We start from the raw sequence: 23,247 nt of genomic DNA, 5'->3' as shown, positions 1-23,247 counted from the left end.
ATAACAAAGAGATACAATATGTAAACACCCAATTTTGGCCGTGTGTCAATTGTGATATTTCAAAAAACAAGTTGCCCATAGTCATTTTCGACATACTCTTTATTTTTACTAATTTTTGCATATAAAACAACATCCTAAAGGTTTTTCTCCAGAAGAATGCTGAATATCTGTCAAACATGAAAAAAAATAAGTCATTTAGATGTCTAAGACTAAAGTTATAACCAAAACAAGTCGGTTTGACAAACTAAAAAACATGTTTTACGATAATTTGAATTTTTAATTTTTATTTTGACGTTCAAACCAAATTAGTTTCTTCCCTATAATTTAAACTAAACTCATTAAACCAAGCAACAAAAGCATCCATGATTAGAAAGATACAGTCAAAACAAGTTTTGTTAGTGGAGTCCAATCATGTTTGTCTGGGATTGTAGGAGTGAAGTGTTGAGCTGATATAATTTAAAGAAGACAAGAAGCAAGAAGTGCAGTCCAATCATGTGTGCCAAAGCAATAAAAATAAGTATTTTTCATGTTTCCACGTTTCTCGGATTACACAATGGGATTAGCAAATAAAAGTGCTAATGCCACGACCAGGAAGTAAACTGTTAAAGCTTCCATAAAAACCGTATTAAGCAATAAAGTACCTCATATTTTCGCCTTTGCTTCTGGTTGACTTGCGATACCTTCTACGACTTGGCCCGCAAGAGTACCCCGACTGATGCAGCAGAAATGGTATTCATATTAAACTCCTCACAACAAAAAAATGTAGAAATGGTTAATGATATAATCAAATAAACAAATTTATTATTATATATTACTTAATTAGTGTGTTTAACTAATGTTATTTATATAATTATCATATTAATTAGTTGCATTACTTAGTATTTCATATTCAATCACTAGATCCATCCAACTAGACTATGAACTCCCAACCTAATTTGAGAAGGGATGATATTTGATATTGTTGAATCATCAGAACTACTTCAATATCTCATTTTTATTCCCTATTCGAGTTTTTCTAAGTCCATATATAGTTCTTCTATTTCTTTGCTCCCAAGCCATTATTTCTATCCTTCGCTCCTTCATCTTCTTTAAATGCATTCATAGGATTGATTTCATATTCAATCCACACATACAGTCACATGCAAAAAAAGAAGAATTCATACAGGGAAAGTGGAATATATAAAGTCGATAGTAATATGGGGAATGAAATAACATACATGGGTAGTCCATATATTGAATGTCTACTATCACATATACAAGTATTTCTTAAATATTGTAAACCATCATCATTTTATTTCTATTGAATGGGATCGGACGCTGGTATCATTCTTCAAAGCATACAATGAAGTTCACGTATAATATGTAGCTATGCTATCAAGCTCAACCCACATACCCTACTTAATTTTTACTAGTCTTTATCATTATCTTACAAAGATTCAAACAAAGAGATTCATCAAAGCCAATCATCCTATATCAAGATGCGATGATTAATTGATTTAATTGCAATTAATTCCAATTTTGGTTAATTGTTGAATAGAATGGAATGAAATAGCAGTGGTTTTGTAGAACATAGTTCCTATTGTTTCGTCGCACGACCTAACAGAGTAACAATTATTACCCCAATTATGAATCATTGTAATTGGCTGGGAAAATAAAAGAGATTAATGACATAAGTAGGACAAAGGGAATCTTAGGAAAAGTGATTCTTAAAATTAAAGCATTATTTTATTATTTTTTGGATGAAAAGCTACTCAATGATGACCTTCCATGGCTATGTGTACTAAAAAAATTAAGAACAACAATTACTAATTCATCCGCCAATATATTCTTGAAAATTTGAAAACTAAGTGATAAAGGTTTTGTGAAATCTACTAAGACATTAATTCGTGAAAGTATTGGTGTTGGTTGAATACATTTACCTAAAAACCCCAGTTCCTTTTTAGAAAGGCCTGCATAGAAATGTGCCACTGACATGAGTAAAGCTAAACCTACAGTAGTATTTATATCATTCGTAGGTGCAACTAACTCCTCATGAGGTAACTGTATGATTCTCAAAGGTAAAAGCACACCAGACCAGTTAGAAACAAAAACAAATAGGAATGGAGTTCAAATAAAAGGAACCTAATTACCGTAATGTTCTCCATTTTGAGTTTTGCCCACTTCTTGATTGAAATCAAGAACATATCTCAAGAATTTTACGCCGTTGGTCAGAATAGTTTGTGTATTCCGTTCGGCTACAGAGGATGAATCTAATGCGATAGCAATTACGACCCAAGAAGTTAACAATACTTGAGCATGCACTTGGAAACCTCCTATTTGCCAATAGAAATGTTACCTACTTGCACACCGAATGTTTCACATAACCCTTTAGTGTGTTAATCGAACATGGTAGAACATTCGTAGTACCCTTTTATCAAAATGGAACATGAGGAATTATTTTGATTCAACCATTTCTTTCTAACTTAATCATATATTCCGGGTACTAAATTAATTAATGAACTACGTAATATATCACACATCATAAATTTTTTCGTTTATGTCACTTTGCGCCCAAATCCTTGAATTTATCCATATTCCATAAAGGAGCTGAATGAAACCAAAGTTTCATGTTCGGTTTTGAATTAAGGATGTTAAAAATGAAGAATCGACGTCGACTATAACTCTAGCCTTCCAAGTTACGATGTGGGTTCGAGTCCCTTTACCCGGTCGATATGAATCATAATAAATACATCATTGGATCCTCGTGTGTTTTCTCAGTCATCCAAGAGATATTCAAAGTCAACCAATATGGACCAGAAATATAAATTTGAAACCAACCTTTAGGGTCTAGGTCGACCCATCATCACTAGGAGCATAAAAAATGCCAAAGTTCAGTTGGTATTACAGTCAAAAGGCAATTTGGATGGCCGAGAATTAGATGTGGTCTACCCTATGATCAATGATTTGTGAAATAAATTACAGTATCTAAAAACTGATTATGAAGCATCATAGAGAGACCATTGCGTTAAATTGCGTACAAGATTTAACCTGCTTATTCATACTTTCAGCTTCATCTTTGTCAAAAGGAACTTTTTTAGAAATGGATATGATCTCAATGTTAATCTTATCCAATATACAAAATCAGTCTGTCTACTTTTTTGTTATTGGCAGAGCTTCACATGCTTGATAACAAAAAAATACAATATGTAAACACCCCAAATTTGTCATAGTAGTCTTGTGTCAATAGTCATATTTTAAAAAAAAGTCGCCCTGAGTCGTTTTCGACATATTTTCTATTTTCACTATATTTTTTGCATATAAAACAACATCCTAAAGGTTTTTGTCAAAAAAATGATGAAACTAGAGTCTTATCTTTCAAACATGAAAAAAAATTGTCATTTCGTACTAAGTTATGACCCACACATGTCGGTTTGACTACCCAAAAAACTTGTTTTTACGAAAATTTTAATTAGATTCTGATTTTGACATTTAAATCATTCAAATTGGTTTTTTAATATAATTTATACAAAATGCATTAAACCACACTTCAAAATGAAAAAGATATGGTCAAAGCAAGTTAACTTGTTAGTGTTGTCCAAGCATGTCTAGGATTTTAGGAGTGAAGTGTTGAGTTGATATAATTTAAAGAACATAAGAGGCAGGGTCAAAGCAATAAAAGAAGTATGTATTTTTCATGTTTTCATGTTTCTAGGATTAGACAAAGGGATTAGCAAATAAAAGTGATAATGCCACGACCATTAAAAGGTTAAAGCTTCAATAAAAGCCACAATCAACAATAAAGTACCCCGTATTTTTCCATCTGCTTCTGGTAGAATAGCGATACCTTCAATGGCACGTGTGACGAAACAACAAGAACTATGTTCTGCGAAACCGTTGCTATTATATGTGGGATGGTTCAATTTGAAGAATCTCTTCGTTTGAATCGATGTGAGATATAATAAAGACAAGTGAAAATCACGTAGTTTACGTGGGTCGAGCAATGTAGCCGTAGCTACATATTATACATGAACTCCAGTGTTTGCCTGGAAGAATGATTCCAAGGTCCGATCCGATTCAAAAGAAATAAGATGATGATGGTTTAGACTATGGAAGAAATACATGTATATGTGATAGTAGACATTCAATAGTTATATATGGACTACCCATGGATATTATTTCATTACCTATATTACTACCGACATAATATGGACATAGATTCCACTTTCTCTATATGGATTATGATATAAGCTATTTGTTTTTTGTCTGTGACATGAGACATTCAATAGTCAAGCGTATGAATGGCTTTAAAGAAGATGAAGGAGAGAAGAATTGAAAGAAAGAGTTTGGAGCAAAGAAATAGATGAACAATATTATATGGATTTACAAAATCTTGAGAATAAAAATGATATATTGAAGTAATCTTGATGATTCAGTTATATCAAATATCAACACTTCTCTATTTCGGATGGGAGTTCTTTGTTTAGTTGTACGGATCTTAGTGATGCAATATGAAATAGTAAGTAATGTAACTAATTAATATTATAAATATCTAAAAAACATTATTTAAGTATACTAATTAAGTAATATATAATAATTTATTGGTTTATTTAATTTCTGTTGCTTCCCTTATTGGTGTTGTATTGGACATATTACTTGCTTCTATTGGACCCAGAGTCGGTCACGGTAGTACTGCGGGCCAAGCCATAGAAGGTATCGCTAGTCAACCGGAAGCATATGGTAAAATATGAGGCACTTAATTGTACAACTATATGCCATAGAAGGTATCGCTAGTCTGTTTTTTTTTTCTAATCCCTTTGTGTAATCCTAGAAACAAGAAAAATACGTACTTAATTAGTAAAAATAAGAATTAAAGTAAAATTTTCATAAATACAAGTTTTTTGGAAAGTCAAAACCGATTTGTTTTGGTTATAACTTTGTGATTTGACATCAAAATAACTTATTTTTTTCATGTTTGAAAGATATTCATCATTCTTTTGGACAAAAGCTTTTAGGATGTTTTATATGAAAAAATATCGCGAAAATGAAGACTATGTTGAAATCGACTCTGGGCAACATGTTTTTGAAATTTGAGTATGACACAAGTTGGGGTGTGTACATACTGTATCTCTTTGTTATCAAGCATGTTAATAACAAAGAAGTAGACGCACCGATTTTGTAGAATGGATAGGAATAAGCAGCTTAAAGCATGTACGCAACTTAACACGATGGTCTCTCTATGATGCCTCATAATTAGTTTTTAGATATTGTAATGGATTTCACAAATCATTGATCCTAGGTGGACCACCTCTAATGCTAGGCCATCCAAAATGTCTTTTGACTTTAATACCAACTGACCTTGGGCATTTTGTAAGCCCCTAGTGATGGATCGCCCTGGACCCTAAAGGTTGGCTTCAAATTTAAATTTCTGATCCATATTGGTTGACCTTGAATATCTCTTGGATGATCCAGAAATAGGAGGATCTAATGATGTATATTATGATTCATATCGAGTGGGTAAACGAACTAGAACCCACATCCGAACTTGGAAGGCTAGGTTTATAGTCGACGTCGATTAATCATTTTTAATGTCCTTAATTCAAAACCGAACATAAAACTTTAGTTTCATTCGGTTCCTTCATGGAATATGGATAAATTCAAGGATTTACTAAACAAAGTGAAATCTTCTAAGACATTAATTGGAAAAACTATTGGAGTTGGTTAAATCTATATACCGAAGAAACCCAATCCCTTTTTAGTAAGGCACGCATAGAAATGTGTTGCTGACGTGATGAAAGCTAAAGCTACATTGGTATTTATTATCATTCGTAGGTCCAACTAACTCCACATGAGGTAATTGTATGATTCTTCAAGTTAAAAGTGCACCTGACCCGTTAGAAACAAAAAAAAAAAGGAACAGAGTTCCAATAAAATGAACCCAAGGACCATATTCTTCTCCATTTTGAGTTTTGCTTACGTCTTGAATGAAATCAAGAACATATCAGAAGAAATTTTGGCCGTTGGTCGGAATAGTTTGTGTATTCTGAACGGACGTAATATATCGTACATCGTAAATTTTTTTATTAGGTCACATCACACCCAAAATCTAGGAAGCTATCATATTCCATAAAGCAGCCAATTGAAAGCAAAGTTTCGTGTTCGATTTTGAATTATAGATTTTTAAAATGATGAATCGACGTTGACTATAACCCTAGACTTCCAAGCTGATGATCCGGGTTGGAGTCCCTATATCCGCTCGATATGATTCATAAGACATACATCATTGGATCCTCCTAAGATTTCTAGATCATCCAAGAGATTTTCAAGGTCAACCAATATGGACCTGAAATGTAAATTTGAAACCAACCTTTAGGGTCCAGGTCGACCCATCACTAGGTGCTTAAAAATGCCAAAGACAATTTTGATAAGATTGACATAAATTGTGAAATGATTGGAGGTGGTCAAGCAAAGGATCTATGATTTGTGAAATCAATTAGAATGTTTAAAATCTGATTATGAGGCATCACAGAGAGACCCTCGTTTTAAGTTGCATACATGCTTTAAGCTGCTTATTCATACTTTCATCTTCATCATCGTGAAGAACAACTTTTTAGAAAGGGATTTGGTCTCAATGTTAATCTTATGCATTCTACAAGATTGGTGTGTCTACTATTTCGTCATCATCACTAGGTTTATTACGAAGAGATACAATATGTAAACACCCCAATTTTGGCCTAGTCCCCTTTTATCAATTGTCATATTTCAAAAAAGAAGTTGCCCATAGTCATTTTTGACATACTCTCTATTTTCACTATTTTTTTCATATAAAACAACATCCTAAAGGTTTTAGTCCAAAAGAATGATGAATATCTTTCAAACATGAAAAACATAAGTCATTTAAATGTCTTAGCACATTGTTATAACTAAAACAAGTCAGTTTGACTACCTAAAAAATTTGTTTTAAGGTAAATTTGATTTAGTTTTGATTTTGACATTCAAATTTGACAAATTTGTTTTCTTACTACAATTCAAACTGATCGCGTTAAACAATATCTCAAAATGATGCATGATTAGAAAGATATGGTCAAAACAAGTTAACTTTCTAGTGCAGTCCAAGCATGTCTAAGATTTTAGGAATGAAGTGTTGAGTTGCTATAATTTAAAGAAGATAAGAGGCAGGACCAAAACAGTGAAAGAAGTATGTATTTTTCAGGTTTCTCGAATTACACGAAGAGATTAGCAAATAAAAATACCAATAGGACGTTTAGGCCGCAAATTGTTAAAGCTTCCATAAAGTACCTCATATTTTACCCTCTGCTTATGATTGACAAGCGATACCTTCAACAGCTTGGCCCGCAGCAGTATCTTGACAGACTCTGGGTCCAATAGAAGCAAGCCAATGTAGCAGCAATTTAGAAGCAGTCATGTTGTTACGTTGCACGCCCCCAAGCGAGAAACATAACCCCAATTATGAATCTTCATAATTGACTGGGAAAATAAAGATGTACGACATGAATAGAACAAATGGGATCTTAAGAAATATTGGGAATTCCTTGCTTTTTTTACAATTCCGTAGTGTAATACGTAATATAAGAAATATTATTATCGTACATATATTTGACTTGCTCTTGTTTTCTTCCTAAACTATATAATACATACCGTAAATAAGCATATTTATATCAATCATGTTCCACAAGCACGTATCTTGAGCTATTTATGAATTAATTATTGCAATAAGATTCATGGGCTTACTTAATTTTGAATTTTAATCAACTCATAAAGAAAAAGTGACTGAAAATTAGAGAATTATTTTGTTATTTATTTGGATGAAAAGCTACTCAATGATGATGTTGCATGGCTAAGTGTACTAAAGAGACAATAACAACAATAACTTATGGATTGGCCAATATATTCCTAAAAAGTCAAAAACTAAGTGATAAATGTTTTGTGAAATCTTCTAAGACATTAATTGGTGAAAAAGTGTTGGAGTTGGTTGAATATATTTACCGAAATAACCGAGTCCCTTTCTAGAAAGGCATGCATAGAATTGTTGCACTAACATGAGTAAAGCTAAAGCAACAGTAGTATTTACATCACTCGTAGGTGCAACTAACACCCCATGAGGTAAGTGTTTGATTCCCCAAGGTAAAATCGCACCTGACCAGTTAGAACCGAAAACAAATAGTAACAAAGTTCCTATAAAAGGAGCCCAAGGACCATATTCTTCTCCATTTTTAGTTTTGCTCACATCTTGAATGAAATCTAGAACATATCAGAAGAAACTCTGGCCGTGGGTAAGAATAGTTTGTGGATTCCGAACGGCTATACTGGAATTACGACACTAGAAGTTATAAGTACTTGGGCGTACACTTGGAAACCACCTATTTGCCAATAGAAATGTTGCCTACTTCCACACTCAATATCTCTCACAACCCTTTAGTGTGTTGATCGAACATGGTAGAACATTCGTAGTGCCCACTGACGAAAATGGAACTTAAGAAGGAATTATTTTGATTCAACCATTTCTTTTTCTACTCTAGTACATAATTTAATCATATATTTTGGGTACTAAAATAATTAAAAAATTAACCACGTAATATATCATGTTAAAAATAATGAATCGACATTGACTATAACCATAGATTTCCATGCTAACGATGCGAGTTCGAGTCGCTTTATCCGCTCGATGTGAATGATAATACATACATCATTGAATCCTTCAAGGATTTCTAAATCATCCAAGAGATATTCAAGGTCAACCAATATGGACTGAAAATCTAAATTTGAAACCAACCTTTAGGGTCCAGGTCGACCCATCACTAGGGGATTAAAAAATGCCCAATGTCAGCTAGTCGTGGAGTCAAAACGCAATTCGGATAACATTAACATTGATTGTTAAATGATTCGAGGTCGTCCAGAATAGGATCAATGATTTGTGTAATCAATTAGAGTGTTGAAAAACTGATGATGAGTTGTTCTTACATGCTTTAAGTTGCTTATTCATAATTTCATCTTGATCTTCATCTTCGTCAAAAACGGCTTTTTAGAAATGGATTTGATCTCAATGTTAATCTTATCCATTCTACAAAATCGATGTGTTTACTATTTAGTCACCATCTCATGCTTGATAACAAAGAGATACAATATGTAAACACCCAATTTTGGCCGTGTGTCAATTGTGATATTTCAAAAAACAAGTTGCCCATAGTCATTTTCGACATACTCTTTATTTTTACTAATTTTTGCATATAAAACAACATCCTAAAGGTTTTTCTCCAGAAGAATGCTGAATATCTGTCAAACATGAAAAAAAATAAGTCATTTAGATGTCTAAGACTAAAGTTATAACCAAAACAAGTCGGTTTGACAAACTAAAAAACATGTTTTACGATAATTTGAATTTTTAATTTTTATTTTGACGTTCAAACCAAATTAGTTTCTTCCCTATAATTTAAACTAAACTCATTAAACCAAGCAACAAAAGCATCCATGATTAGAAAGATACAGTCAAAACAAGTTTTGTTAGTGGAGTCCAATCATGTTTGTCTGGGATTGTAGGAGTGAAGTGTTGAGCTGATATAATTTAAAGAAGACAAGAAGCAAGAAGTGCAGTCCAATCATGTGTGCCAAAGCAATAAAAATAAGTATTTTTCATGTTTCCACGTTTCTCGGATTACACAATGGGATTAGCAAATAAAAGTGCTAATGCCACGACCAGGAAGTAAACTGTTAAAGCTTCCATAAAAACCGTATTAAGCAATAAAGTACCTCATATTTTCGCCTTTGCTTCTGGTTGACTTGCGATACCTTCTACGACTTGGCCCGCAAGAGTACCCCGACTGATGCAGCAGAAATGGTATTCATATTAAACTCCTCACAACAAAAAAATGTAGAAATGGTTAATGATATAATCAAATAAACAAATTTATTATTATATATTACTTAATTAGTGTGTTTAACTAATGTTATTTATATAATTATCATATTAATTAGTTGCATTACTTAGTATTTCATATTCAATCACTAGATCCATCCAACTAGACTATGAACTCCCAACCTAATTTGAGAAGGGATGATATTTGATATTGTTGAATCATCAGAACTACTTCAATATCTCATTTTTATTCCCTATTCGAGTTTTTCTAAGTCCATATATAGTTCTTCTATTTCTTTGCTCCCAAGCCATTATTTCTATCCTTCGCTCCTTCATCTTCTTTAAATGCATTCATAGGATTGATTTCATATTCAATCCACACATACAGTCACATGCAAAAAAAGAAGAATTCATACAGGGAAAGTGGAATATATAAAGTCGATAGTAATATGGGGAATGAAATAACATACATGGGTAGTCCATATATTGAATGTCTACTATCACATATACAAGTATTTCTTAAATATTGTAAACCATCATCATTTTATTTCTATTGAATGGGATCGGACCCTGGTATCATTCTTCAAAGCATACAATGAAGTTCACGTATAATATGTAGCTATGCTATCAAGCTCAACCCACATACCCTACTTAATTTTTACTAGTCTTTATCATTATCTTACAAAGATTCAAACAAAGAGATTCATCAAAGCCAATCATCCTATATCAAGATGCGATGATTAATTGATTTAATTGCAATTAATTCCAATTTTGGTTAATTGTTGAATAGAATGGAATGAAATAGCAGTGGTTTCGTAGAACATAGTTCCTATTGTTTCGTCGCACGACCTAACAGAGTAACAATTATTACCCCAATTATGAATCATTGTAATTGGCTGGGAAAATAAAAGAGATTAATGACATAAGTAGGACAAAGGGAATCTTAGGAAAAGTGATTCTTAAAATTAAAGCATTATTTTATTATTTTTTGGATGAAAAGCTACTCAATGATGACCTTCCATGGCTATGTGTACTAAAAAAATTAAGAACAACAATTACTAATTCATCCGCCAATATATTCTTGAAAATTTGAAAACTAAGTGATAAAGGTTTTGTGAAATCTACTAAGACATTAATTCGTGAAAGTATTGGTGTTGGTTGAATACATTTACCTAAAAACCCCAGTTCCTTTTTAGAAAGGCCTGCATAGAAATGTGCCACTGACATGAGTAAAGCTAAACCTACAGTAGTATTTATATCATTCGTAGGTGCAACTAACTCCTCATGAGGTAACTGTATGATTCTCAAAGGTAAAAGCACACCAGACCAGTTAGAAACAAAAACAAATAGGAATGGAGTTCAAATAAAAGGAACCTAATTACCGTAATGTTCTCCATTTTGAGTTTTGCCCACTTCTTGATTGAAATCAAGAACATATCTCAAGAATTTTACGCCGTTGGTCAGAATAGTTTGTGTATTCCGTTCGGCTACAGAGGATGAATCTAATGCGATAGCAATTACGACCCAAGAAGTTAACAATACTTGAGCATGCACTTGGAAACCTCCTATTTGCCAATAGAAATGTTACCTACTTGCACACCGAATGTTTCACATAACCCTTTAGTGTGTTAATCGAACATGGTAGAACATTCGTAGTACCCTTTTATCAAAATGGAACATGAGGAATTATTTTGATTCAACCATTTCTTTCTAACTTAATCATATATTCCGGGTACTAAATTAATTAATGAACTACGTAATATATCACACATCATAAATTTTTTCGTTTATGTCACTTTGCGCCCAAATCCTTGAATTTATCCATATTCCATAAAGGAGCTGAATGAAACCAAAGTTTCATGTTCGGTTTTGAATTAAGGATGTTAAAAATGAAGAATCGACGTCGACTATAACTCTAGCCTTCCAAGTTACGATGTGGGTTCGAGTCCCTTTACCCGGTCGATATGAATCATAATAAATACATCATTGGATCCTCGTGTGTTTTCTCAGTCATCCAAGAGATATTCAAAGTCAACCAATATGGACCAGAAATATAAATTTGAAACCAACCTTTAGGGTCTAGGTCGACCCATCATCACTAGGAGCATAAAAAATGCCAAAGTTCAGTTGGTATTACAGTCAAAAGGCAATTTGGATGGCCGAGAATTAGATGTGGTCTACCCTATGATCAATGATTTGTGAAATAAATTACAGTATCTAAAAACTGATTATGAAGCATCATAGAGAGACCATTGCGTTAAATTGCGTACAAGATTTAACCTGCTTATTCATACTTTCAGCTTCATCTTTGTCAAAAGGAACTTTTTTAGAAATGGATATGATCTCAATGTTAATCTTATCCAATATACAAAATCAGTCTGTCTACTTTTTTGTTATTGGCAGAGCTTCACATGCTTGATAACAAAAAAATACAATATGTAAACACCCCAAATTTGTCATAGTAGTCTTGTGTCAATGGTCATATTTTAAAAAAAAGTCGCCCTGAGTCGTTTTCGACATATTTTCTATTTTCACTATATTTTTTGCATATAAAACAACATCCTAAAGGTTTTTGTCAAAAAAATGATGAAACTAGAGTCTTATCTTTCAAACATGAAAAAAAATTGTCATTTCGTACTAAGTTATGACCCACACATGTCGGTTTGACTACCCAAAAAACTTGTTTTTACGAAAATTTTAATTAGATTCTGATTTTGACATTCAAATTAGCCAAATTGGTTTTTTAATATAATTTAAACAAAATGCATTAAACCACACTTCAAAATGATGCATGATTAAAAAGATATTGTCAAAGCAAGTTAACTTGTTAGTGTTGTCCAAGCATGTCTAGGATTTTAGGAGTGAAGTGTTGAGTTGATATAATTTAAAGAACATAAGAGGCAGGGTCAAAGCAATAAAAGAAGTATGTATTTTTCATGTTTTCATGTTTCTAGGATTAGACAAAGGGATTAGCAAATAAAAGTGATAATGCCACGACCATTAAAAGGTTAAAGCTTCAATAAAAGCCACAATCAGCAATAAAGTACCCCGTATTTTTCCATCTGCTTCTGGTAGAATAGCGATACCTTCAATGGCACGTGTGACGAAACAACAAGAACTATGTTCTGCGAAACCGTTGCTATTATATGTGGGATGGTTCAATTTGAAGAATCTCTTCGTTTGAATCGATGTGAGATATAATAAAGACAAGTGAAAATCACGTAGTTTACGTGGGTCGAGCAATGTAGCCGTAGCTACATATTATACATGAACTCCAGTGTTTGCCTGGAAGAATGATTCCAAGGTCCGATCCGATTCAAAAGAAATAAGATGATGATGGTTTAGACTATGGAAGAAATACATGTATATGTGATAGTAGACATTCAATAGTTATATATGGACTACCCATGTATATTATTTCATTACCTATATTACTACCGACATAATATGGACATAGATTCCACTTACTCTATATGGATTATGATATAAGCTATTTGTTTTTTGTCTGTGACATGAGACATTCAATAGTCAAGCGTATGAATGGCTTTAAAGAAGATGAAGGAGAGAAGAATTGAAAGAAAGAGTTTGGAGCAAAGAAATAGATGAACAATATTATATGGATTTACAAAATCTTGAGAATAAAAATGATATATTGAAGTAATCTTGATGATTCAGTTATATCAAATATCAACACTTCTCTATTTCGGATGGGAGTTCTTTGTTTAGTTGTACGGATCTTAGTGATGCAATATGAAATAGTAAGTAATGTAACTAATTAATATTATAAATATCTAAAAAACATTATTTAAGTATACTAATTAAGTAATATATAATAATTTATTGGTTTATTTAATTTCTGTTGCTTCCCTTATTGGTGTTGTATTGGACATATTACTTGCTTCTATTGGACCCAGAGTCGGTCACGGTAGTACTGCGGGCCAAGCCATAGAAGGTATCGCTAGTCAACCGGAAGCATATGGTAAAATATGAGGCACTTAATTGTACAACTATATGCCATAGAAGGTATCGCTAGTCTGTTTTTTTTTTCTAATCCCTTTGTGTAATCCTAGAAACAAGAAAAATACGTACTTAATTAGTAAAAATAAGAATTAAAGTAAAATTTTCATAAATACAAGTTTTTTGGAAAGTCAAAACCGATTTGTTTTGGTTATAACTTTGTGATTTGACATCAAAATAACTTATTTTTTTCATGTTTGAAAGATATTCATCATTCTTTTGGACAAAAGCTTTTAGGATGTTTTATATGAAAAAATATCGCGAAAATGAAGACTATGTTGAAATCGACTCTGGGCAACATGTTTTTGAAATTTGAGTATGACACAAGTTGGGGTGTGTACATACTGTATCTCTTTGTTATCAAGCATGTTAATAACAAAGAAGTAGACGCACCGATTTTGTAGAATGGATAGGAATAAGCAGCTTAAAGCATGTACGCAACTTAACACGATGGTCTCTCTATGATGCCTCATAATTAGTTTTTAGATATTGTAATGGATTTCACAAATCATTGATCCTAGGTGGACCACCTCTAATGCTAGGCCATCCAAAATGTCTTTTGACTTTAATACCAACTGACCTTGGGCATTTTGTAAGCCCCTAGTGATGGATCGCCCTGGACCCTAAAGGTTGGCTTCAAATTTAAATTTCTGATCCATATTGGTTGACCTTGAATATCTCTTGGATGATCCAGAAATAGGAGGATCTAATGATGTATATTATGATTCATATCGAGTGGGTAAACGAACTAGAACCCACATCCGAACTTGGAAGGCTAGGTTTATAGTCGACGTCGATTAATCATTTTTAATGTCCTTAATTCAAAACCGAACATAAAACTTTAGTTTCATTCGGTTCCTTCATGGAATATGGATAAATTCAAGGATTTACTAAACAAAGTGAAATCTTCTAAGACATTAATTGGAAAAACTATTGGAGTTGGTTAAATCTATATACCGAAGAAACCCAATCCCTTTTTAGTAAGGCACGCATAGAAATGTGTTGCTGACGTGATGAAAGCTAAAGCTACATTGGTATTTATTATCATTCGTAGGTCCAACTAACTCCACATGAGGTAATTGTATGATTCTTCAAGTTAAAAGTGCACCTGACCCGTTAGAAACAAAAAAAAAAAGGAACAGAGTTCCAATAAAATGAACCCAAGGACCATATTCTTCTCCATTTTGAGTTTTGCTTACGTCTTGAATGAAATCAAGAACATATCAGAAGAAATTTTGGCTGTTGGTCGGAATAGTTTGTGTATTCTGAACGGACGTAATATATCGTACATCGTAAATTTTTTTATTAGGTCACATCACACCCAAAATCTAGGAAGCTATCATATTCCATAAAGCAGCCAATTGAAAGCAAAGTTTCGTGTTCGATTTTGAATTATAGATTTTTAAAATGATGAATCGACGTTGACTATAACCCTAGACTTCCAAGCTGATGATCCGGGTTGGAGTCCCTATATCCGCTCGATATGATTCATAAGACATACATCATTGGATCCTCCTAAGATTTCTAGATCATCCAAGAGATATTCAAGGTCAACCAATATGGACGTGAAATGTAAATTCGAAACCAACCTTTAGGGTCCAGGTCGACCCATCACTAGGTGCTTAAAAATGCCAAAGACAATTTTGATAAGATTGACATTAATTGTGAAATGATTGGAGGTGGTCAAGCAAAGGATCTATGATTTGTGAAATCAATTAGAATGTTTAAAATCTGATTATGAGGCATCACAGAGAGACCCTCGTTTTAAGTTGCATACATGCTTTAAGCTGCTTATTCATACTTTCATCTTCATCATCGTGAAGAACAACTTTTTAGAAAGGGATTTGGTCTCAATGTTAATCTTATGCATTCTACAAGATTGGTGTGTCTACTATTTCGTCATCATCACTAGGTTTATTACGAAGAGATACAATATGTAAACACCCCAATTTTGGCCTAGTCCCCTTTTATCAATTGTCATATTTCAAAAAAGAAGTTGCCCATAGTCATTTTTGACATACTCTCTATTTTCACTATTTTTTTCATATAAAACAACATCCTAAAGGTTTTAGTCCAAAGAATGATGAATATCTTTCAAACATGAAAAACATAAGTCATTTAAATGTCTTAGCACATTGTTATAACTAAAACAAGTCAGTTTGACTACCTAAAAAATTTGTTTTAAGGTAAATTTGATTTAGTTTTGATTTTGACATTCAAATTTGACAAATTTGTTTTCTTACTACAATTCAAACTGATTGCATTAAACAATATCTCAAAATGATGCATGATTAGAAAGATATGGTCAAAACAAGTTAACTTTCTAGTGCAGTCCAAGCATGTCTAAGATTTTAGGAATGAAGTGTTGAGTTGCTATAATTTAAAGAAGATAAGAGGCAGGACCAAAACAGTGAAAGAAGTATGTATTTTTCAGGTTTCTCGAATTACACGAAGAGATTAGCAAATAAAATTACCAATAGGACGTTTAGGCCGCAAATTGTTAAAGCTTCCATAAAGTACCTCATATTTTACCCTCTGCTTATGATTGACAAGCGATACCTTCAACAGCTTGGCCCGCAGCAGTATCTTGACAGACTCTGGGTCCAATAGAAGCAAGCCAATCTAGCAGCAATTTAGAAGCAGTCATGTTGTTACGTTGCACGCCCCCAAGCGAGAAACATAACCCCAATTATGAATCTTCATAATTGACTGGGAAAATAAAGATGTACGACATGAATAGAACAAATGGGATCTTAAGAAATATTGGGAATTCCTTGCTTTTTTTACAATTCCGTAGTGTAATACGTAATATAAGAAATATTATTATCGTACATATATTTGACTTGCTCTTGTTTTCTTCCTAAACTATATAATACATACCGTAAATAAGCATATTTATATCAATCATGTTCCACAAGCACGTATCTTGAGCTATTTATGAATTAATTATTGCAATAAGATTCATGGGCTTACTTAATTTTGAATTTTGAATAAATTATTGCCCACTTCTTGATTGAAATCAAGAACATATCTCAAGAATTTTTCGCCGTCGGTCAGAATAGTGTGTGTATTCTGTTCGGCAACAGAGGATGAATATAATGCGATGGCAATTATGACCCTAGAAGTTATCAGTACTTGAGCATGCACTTGGAAACCTCCTATTTGCCAATAGAAATGTTACCTACTTGCACACCGAATGTTTCGCGTAACCCTTTAGTGTGTTAATCGAACATGGTAGAACATTCGTAGTACCCTTTTATCAAAATGGAACTTAAGGAATTATTTTGATTCAACCATTTCTTTTTCTACACTCCTACCTAACTTAATCATATATTCCGGGTACTAGATTAATTAATGAAATACGTAATAGATCACACATCATAAATTTTTTCGTTTATGTCACTTTGCACCCTAAATCCTTGAATTTATCCATATTCCATAAAGGAGATGAATGAAACCAATGTTTCATGTTCGGTTTTGAATTAAGGATGTTAAAAATGAAGAATCGATGTCGACTATAACTCTAGCCTTCCAAGTTACGATGTGGGTTCGAGTCCCTTTACCCGCTCGATATGAATCTAATACATACATCATTAGATCCTCGTGTGATTTCTCAATCTTCCAACAGATATTCAAAGTCAACCAATATGGACCAGAAATGTAAATTTGAAACCAACGTTAGGGTCTAGGTCAACCCATCATCACTAGGGGCTTAAAAAATGCCTAAGTTCAGTTGGTATTACAGTCAAAAGGCAATTTGGATGGCCGAGAATTAGATGTTGTCTACCCAATGATCAATGATTTGTGAAATAAATTACAGTATCTAAAAACTGATTATGAAGCATCATAGAGAGACCATTGCGTTAAATTGCGTACATGATTTAAGCTGCTTATTCATACTTTTACCTTCATCTTTGTCAAAAGGAACTTTTTTAGAAATGGATTTGATCTCAGTGTAAATCTTATCCAATCTACAAAAGCAGTCTGTCTACTTTTTTGTTATTGGCAGAGCTTCACATGCTTGATAACAAAAAAATACAATATGTAGACACCCCAATTTTTGCATGGTAGTCTTGTGTCAATGGTCATATTTCAAAAAAAAGTTGCCCTGAGTCGTTTTCGACATATTTTCTATTTTCACTATATTTTTTGCATATAAAACATCCTAAAGGTTTTTTTCAAAAAAATGATGAAACTAGAGTCTTATCTTTCAAACATAAAAAAAATTGTCATTTTGTACTAAGTTATGACCCACACATGTCGGTTTGACTACCCAAAAAACTTGTTTTTACGAAAATTTTAATTAGATTCTGATTTTGACATTTAAATCATTCAAATTGGTTTTTTAATATAATTTATACAAAATGCATTAAACCACACTTCAAAATGAAAAAGATATGGTCAAAGCAAGTTAACTTGTTAGTGTTGTCCAAGCATGTCTAGGATTTTAGGAGTGAAGTGTTGAGTTGATATAATTTAAAGAAGATAAGAGGCAGGGTCAAAGCAATAAAAGAAGTATGTATTTTTCATGTTTTCATGTTTCTAGGATTACACAAATGGTTAAAGCAATAAAAGTGATAATACCACGACCAGGCCGTAAATGGTTAAAGCTTCAATAAAAGCCAGAATCAGCAATAAAGTACCTCATATTTTTTCATCTACTTCTGGTAGAAGAGCGATACCTTCAATGGCACGTGTGACGAAACAACAAGAACTATGTTCTGCGAAACCGTTGCTATTATATGTGGGATGGTTCGCATATTACTTGGTATGGGATGGTTCACTTTGAAGAATCTCTTCGTTCGAATCGATGTGAGATAATAATAAAGACAAGTGAAATTCACGTAGTTTACGTGGGTCGAGCATGGTAGCCGTAGCTACATATTATACATGAACTCCAGTGTTTGCCTGGAAGAATGATTCCAAGGTCCGATCCGATTCAAAAGAAATAAGATGATGGTGGTTTAGACTATGGAAGAAACACATGTATATGTGATAGTAGACATTCAATAGTTATATATGGACTACCCATGTATATTATTTCATTACCCATATATTACTACCGACATAATATGGGCATAGATTCCACTTTCTCTATATGGATTATGATATAAGCTATTTGTTTTTTGTCTGTGACAATAGACATTCAACAGTCAAGCATATGAATGCGTTTAAAGAAGATGAAGGAGAGAAGAATTGAAAGAAAGGGTTTGGAGCAAAGAAATAGATGAACTATATTATATGGATTTACAAAATCTTGAGAATAAAAATGATATATTGAAGTAATCTTGATGATTTAGTTATATCAAATGTCATCACTTCTCTATTTCGGTTGGGAGTTCTTAGTTTAGTTATACGGATCTTAGTGATGCAATTTGAAATACTAAGTAATGTAACTAATTAATATTATAAATATATAAATAACATTATTTAAGTATACTAATTAAGTAATATATAATAATTTATTGGTTTATTTAATTTCTTTTGCTTCCCTTATTGGTGCTGATTTGGACATATTACTTGCTTCTATTGGACCCAGAGTCGTTCAAGGTAGTACTGCGGGCCAAGCCATAGAAGGTATCGCTAGTCAACCAGAAGCACATGGTAAAATATGAGGCACTTAATTGTACAACTATATGCCATAGAAGGTATCGCTAGCCTGGTTTTTATTTTCTAATCCCTTTGTGTAATCCTAGAAAAGTGAAAAATACGTACTTAATTATTTAAAATAAGAATTAAAGTAAAATTTTCATAAAAACAAGTTTTTTGGATAGTCAAAACCGATTTGTTTTTGTTATAACTTTGTGATTTGACATCAAAATTACTTATTTTTTTCATGTTTGAAAGACATCATTCTTTTGGACAAAATCTTTTAGGATGTTTTATATCAAAAAATATCGCGAAAATGAAGACTATGTCGAAATCGACTCTGGGCAACATGTTTTTGAAATTTGAGTATGACACAAGTTGGGGTGTGTACATACTGTATCTCTTTGTTATCAAGCATGTTAATAATAAAGAAGTAGACGCACCGATTTTGTAGAATGGATAGGATAAGCAGCTTAAAGCATGTACGCAACTTAACACGATGGTCTCTCTATGATGCCTCATAATCAGTTTTTAGAAATTGTAATGGATTTCACAAATCATTGATCCTAGGTGGACCACTTCTAATGCTAGGCCATCCAAAATCTCTTTTGACTCTAATACCAACTGACCTTGTGCATTTTTAAGCCCCTAGTGATGGATCGCCTTGGACCCTAAAGCTTGGTTTCAAATTTAGATTTGTGATCCATATTGGTTGACCTTGAATATCTCTTGGATGATCCAGAAAAAGGAGGATCTAATGATGTATATTATATGATTCATATCGAGTGGGTAAACGGACTCGAACCCACATCCGAACTTGGAAGGCTAGGTTTATAGTCGACGTCAATTAATCATTTTTAATGTCCTTAATTTAAAACCGAACATTAAACTTTGGTTTCATTCGGCTACTTCATGGAATACGGATAAGTGACATAAATGAAAAAAATTATGATGTGTGATATATTCCGTCGTTAATTCATTAATTAATTTAGTACCCAATAATATATGATTAAATTAGGTAGGAGAGTAGAAACAGAAATGATTGAATCAAAATAATACCTTCTTAACTTTCATTTCTGTTAAAGGGTACTACGAATGTTCTACCATGTTCGATCAACACGCAAAAGGGGTATGTGAAATATTCAGTGCGGAAGTAAATAACATTTCTATTGGCAAATAAGGGGTTTCCAAGAGCATGCCCAAGTACTTATAGCTATCTTATCAGGTTCAGCCGGTATAGCCCATCGGAATCCACAAACTATTCTGACTCACGGCCGAATTTCTTCTAATATGTTCTTTATTTTATTCAAGACGTGTGAGCAAAACTCAAAATGGAGAAGAATAAGGTCCTCAGGTTCCTTTTATTGGAGCTCTATTCCGATTTGTTTTCGTTTCTAACTGGTCGGGTGCGCTTTTACCTTGGAGAATCAAACAACTACCTCAAGGGGAGTTAGTTGCACCTACGAATGATATAAATACTACTGTTGCTTTAGCTTTACTTATGTCAGTGGCACATTTCTACGCATGCCTTTCTAAATGACTAAATCACTTTGTGCTTAAACCTCTAAATGACTTATTTTTTCATCTTTGAAAGATATTCATCATTCTTTTTGACAAAAACGTGTTTAGGATGTTGTTTTATATGCAAAAAATATAGTGAGAATAGAGAATATGTCAAAGATGACTCTCGAAAACCTAGTTTTTGAAATTTGACAATTGACACAAGACGACTAGGCCAAAATTTTATCTTTACATATTGTATTTCCTTGTTATCAAGCATGAGATGATGACAAAAAAGTAACACATCGATTTTGTAGAATGGATAAGATTAACATTGACATCAAATCTATTTCTATAAATTGTTTTTGACGAAGATGAAGATGAAAGTATGAATAAGCCACTTAACATGAGGGTCTCTGTTTGATGCCTCATGATCAGTTTTTAAACACTCTAATTGATTTCACAAATCATTGATAGTTTGCTGGACCACCTCTAATCATTTCACAATCATTGTCAATCTTATATTAATTGCCTTTTGACTCCAGGACCAACTGACCTTTGGCGTATTTTAAGCCCCTATTGATGGGTCAACCTGGACCCTGAAGGTTGGTTTCAAATTTAGATATCTTGTCCATATTAGTTGAGCTTGAATATCTCTTGGATGATCTAGAAAATCTTAGGATAATCAAATGATGTATGTTTTATCATTCATATTGAGCGAATAAAGGGACTCGAACCTGCATCCTTAGCTTGGAAGGCTCGGGTTATATTCGTCGATTCATCATATTTAACGTCTATAATTCAAAACCGAACATGAAAATTTGGTTTTATTTGGCTCCTTTATGGAATATGGATAGATTCCATCATTTAGGGCGCAAAGTGACCTAAACGAAAAAATTTATGGTGTATGATATATTATGTGATGAATTATATTACTTAATTAGTTACATTACTTAGTATTTCATATTCCACCATAAATTTGGATCATACAACAAAACTAAGAACTCCAACCTAATTTGAGAAGTGATGTTGATATTATTGAAACATCAGAACTACCTCAATATCTCATTTTTATTCCCTATCCAAAGATTTGATAAATCCATATAATATAGTTATTCATTTTTTTTATCAAAACCCATCCTTTCAATCCTTAGCTCCTTCATCTTCTTTAAACGCATTCATAAGCTTGATTTCATATTCAATCCACACATATAGTCACAGATAGAAAATGGAGAGCTTATATTGTAATCGAGATAGAGAAAGTGGAATCTATATCTATATAAAGTCGGTAGTAATATGAGGAATAAAATAATATACATGAGTAGTCCATATGTAGCTATTGAATATCTACTCACATATAAATGTGTTTCTTCCATAATGTAAACCATTGTCATCTTATTTCTTTTGAATCGGATTGGACCTTGGAATCATTCTTCTAAGCATACACTGGAGTTCACGTATAATATGTAGCTATGGCTATCTAGCTCGACCCACCTAACCTACGTGATTTTTAACTCACATCAATGCAAACGAAGAGATTCATCAAATCGAATCATCCCAGATCAAGATTTGATGATTGATACATCCAATTGCTTAATTCCATTTTTTGTTAATTGTTGCATAGGATGAAATGAAATAGCTACGGTTTCGTATAACAGTTCTTGTTGTTTCGTCGCACACCCAAAATGAGTAACTATTATTACCCCAATTATGAATCAGCTTAATTGACTGTGAAAATAAAGGATATGTGTGATATGAATATGACAAAAGGGGATCTTAAGAAAAAATGGAAATTTTCGCCTTTTTTACAGTTCCGTAATGTAATACGTTAGAAAATATTAAGGCCTGCATATAAATGTGCCATTGACGTGAGTAAAGGTAAACCAATAGTAGTATTTATATCATTCGTATGTGCAACTAACTCCACATGAGGTAAGTGTATGATTCTCCAAGGTAAAAGTGCACTAACCAGTTAGAAACAAAAACAAATAGGAACAGAGTCCTAATACAAGGAACCCAAGGACCATATTCTTTCTCCATTTTGAGTTTTGCTCACGTCTTGAATGGATTCAAGAACATATTCAAAGAAATTTAGGTCGTCAGTCAAAATAGTTTGTGTATTCCGAACGGCTATAGTGGCTTAACATAATATGTTAGCAATTGCAACCCAAGAAGTTATAAGTACTTGGGCGTGCACATGGAAACCTCCTACTTGCCAATTGAAATGTTGGCCTACTTATCCACAGTATCGCGCATTACCCCTTTAGTGTGTTGATGGAACACGGTAGTAC

The sequence above is a fragment of the Nuphar pumila genome, chromosome 17, assembly GCF_984573655.1.
Source record: "Nuphar pumila chromosome 17, dmNupPumi1.hap1.1, whole genome shotgun sequence".
Classification (NCBI taxonomy): Eukaryota; Viridiplantae; Streptophyta; class Magnoliopsida; order Nymphaeales; family Nymphaeaceae; genus Nuphar; species Nuphar pumila.
Note: the sequence above shows the minus strand (reverse complement) of the source record.